This window comes from Penaeus vannamei, chromosome 11 (assembly GCF_042767895.1).
Source record: "Penaeus vannamei isolate JL-2024 chromosome 11, ASM4276789v1, whole genome shotgun sequence".
In the NCBI taxonomy this organism is placed as follows: Eukaryota; Metazoa; Arthropoda; class Malacostraca; order Decapoda; family Penaeidae; genus Penaeus; species Penaeus vannamei.
The window spans coordinates 632,621-635,571 of NC_091559.1; positions in this window are offsets into that span (position 1 = coordinate 632,621).

Below are 2,951 nucleotides of genomic sequence, written 5' to 3' on the forward strand. Positions count from 1 at the left end.
AGGGTCAGCCTGTGGAAAGATAGGCAGGTGGCCATATAGCCTGAGTTGGCGATCCCGGATTGTGCAGGTAACAGGTCCTGTGCCAGTCTCACGGTGCAGCCGTTGGTTAGACACATGGTCCTGCCAACAGTACCCTATGATCCGGTGCAAGGACCTATTACAAAAGGAATCAAGATGAGACCAGGGCACTGGATAATGTCCAGGTTTCACTACCGTAGAGCAAAACTGGCATTATCAGGGCCTTGAAAACCCATAGCTTGGTCCTTCTGCACAGGTACCGGCACCTCCAAATACTCTTGAGAGAGTTCATGACCCCTGCTGCCAGGCCAATCCGTCTGCTGACTTCCAGGTCTGACAGCCCAGAGTTATGAACTCTCTGTGACTTCAATGTTCACCGCAAGCACGTACCGACCGAACAGGTTCTCCTAGCAAGTCCCCAAAGTCCTGGATCTTGGTCCAAACCTCTAGACCCGACTTCCTGGGTCTACTCCTAGGCCTCTTGGGCGAGTTCCTGGGTCTCCTCCTCGGGCTCTTGGGCGAGTTCCTGGGTCTCCTCCTCGGGCTCTTGGGCGAGTTCCTGGGTCTCCTCCTCAAGCTCTAGGGCGATTTCCTGGGTCTCCTCCTCGGGCTCTAGGGCGAGTTCCTGGGTCTCCTCCTCGGGCTCTTGGGTGAGTTCCTGGGTCTCCTCCTCGGGCTCTTGGGTGAGTTCCTGGGTCTCCTTCTCGGGCTCTAGGGCAATTTCCAGGGTCTCCTCCTTGGGCTATTGGGCGAGTTCCTGGGTCTCCTCCTCGGCCTCTAGGACGAGTTCCTGGGTCTCCTCCTCGGGCTCTTGGGTGAGTTCCTGGGTCTCCTCCTCGGGCTCTTGGGCGAGTTCCTGGGTCTCCTCCTCGGCCTCTAGGGCGAGTTCCTGGGTCTCCTCCTCGGGCTCTTGGGCGAGTTCCTGGGTCTCCTCCTCGGGCTCTTGGGCGAGTTCCTGGGTCTAAATCCTTGGGCTCTTGGGCGAGTTCCTGGGTCTCCGCCTCGGGCTCTTGGGCGAGTTCCTGGGTCTCCTCCTTGGGCTCTTGGGCGAGGTCCCTCATCTCCTTCTCGGCCTCTAGGGCGAGTTCCTGGGTCTCCTCCTCGGGCTCTTGGGCGAGTTCCTGGGTCTCCTCCTCGGCCTCTAGGGCGAGTTCCTTGGTCTCCTCCTCGGCCTCTGGGGCACTTCCTGGGTCTCCTCCTCGGGCTCTAGGGCGAGTTCCTGGGTCTCCTCCTCGGGCTTTTGGGCGAGTTCCTGGGTCTCCTCCTCGGGCTCTTGGGCGAGTTCCTGGGTCTCCTCCTCGGGCTCTAGGGTGAGTTCCTTGGTCTCCTCCTCAGGCTCTTGGGCGAGTTCCTGGGTCTCCTCCTCGGGCTCTTGGGCGAGTTCCTGGGTCTCCTCCTCGGGCTCTTGGGCGAGTTCCTGGGTCTCCTCCTCGGGCTCTAGGGCGACTTCATGGGTCTCCTCCTCGGGCTCTTGGGTGAGTTCCTGGGTCTCCTCCTCGGGCTCTTGGGCGAGTTCCTTGGTCTCCTCCTCGGGCTCTTGGGAGAGTTCCTGGGTCTTCTCCTCGGCCTCTTGGGCGAGTTACTGGCTGGGTCTCCTCCTCGGGCTCTTGGGTGAGTTCCTGGGTCTCCTCCTTGGGCTCTTGGGTGAGTTCCTGGGTCTCCTTGGGCTCTTGGGCGAGTTCCTGGGTCTCCTCCCCAAAGTCCCCAGAGTCCAAACCTCTAGACCCGACTTCCTGGGTCTACTCCTAGGCCTCTTGGGTGAGTTCCTGGGTCTCCTCCTCGGGCTCTTGGGCGAGTTCCTGGGTCTCCTCCTCGGGCTCTTGGGCGAGTTCCTGGGTCTCCTCCTCGAGCTCTATGGCGATTTCCTGGGTCTCCTCCTCGGGCTCTAGGGCGACTTCCTGGGTCTCCTCCTCGGGCTCTTGGGTGAGTTCCTGGGTCTCCTCCTCGGGCTTTTGGGTGAGTTCCTGGGTCTCCTTCTCGGGCTCTAGGGCAATTTCCAGGGTCTCCTCCTCGGGCTCTTGGGTGAGTTCCTGGGTCTCCTTCTCGGGCTCTAGGGCAATTTCCAGGGTCTCCTCCTCGGCCTCTAGGACGAGTTCCTGGGTCTCCTCCTCGGGCTCTTGGGTGAGTTCCTGGGTCTCCTCCTCGGGCTCTTGGGCGAGTTCCTGGGTCTCCTCCTAGGGCTCTAGGGCAACTTCCTGGGTCTCCTCCTCGGGCTCTTGGGTGAGTTCCTGGGTCTCCTCCTCGGTCTCTTGGGCGAGTTCCTGGGTCTCCTCCTCGGGCTCTTGGGCGAGTTCCTGGGTCTCCTCCTCGGGCTCTTGGGCAAGTTCCTGGGTCTCCTCCTCGGGCTCTTGAGCGAGTTCCTTGGTCTCCTCCTTGTGCTATTGGGTGAGTTCCTGGGTCTCCTCCTCGGGTTCTTGGGCGAGTTCCTGGGACTCCTCCTCGGGCTCTAGGGTGAGTTCCTGGGTCTCCTCCTCGGGCTCTTGGGCGAGTTCCTGGGTCTCCTCCTCGGGCTCTTGGGTGACTTCTTGGGTCTCCTCCTCGGGCTCTTGGGCGAGTTCCTGGGTCTCCTCCTCAGGCTCTTGGGTGAGTTCCTGGGTCTCCTCAGGCTCTAGGGCGAGTTCCTGGGTCTCCTCGGGCTCTTGGGCGAGTTCCTGGGTCTCGTCCTCGGGCTCTTGGGCGAGTTCCTGGGTCTCCTCCTCGGGCTTTTGGACGAGTCCCTGGGTCTCCTCCTCGGGCTCTTGGGCGAGTTCTTGGGTCTCCTCCTCGGGCTCTTGGGCGAGTTCCTGGGTCTCCTTCTCGGGCTCTTGGGCGAGTTCCTGGGTCTCCTCCTCGGGCTCTTGTGCGAGTTCCTGGGACTCCTCCTCGGGTTCTTGGATGACTTCCTGGGTCTCCTCCTCGGGCTCTTGGGCGAGTTCCTGGGTCTCCTTCTCGGG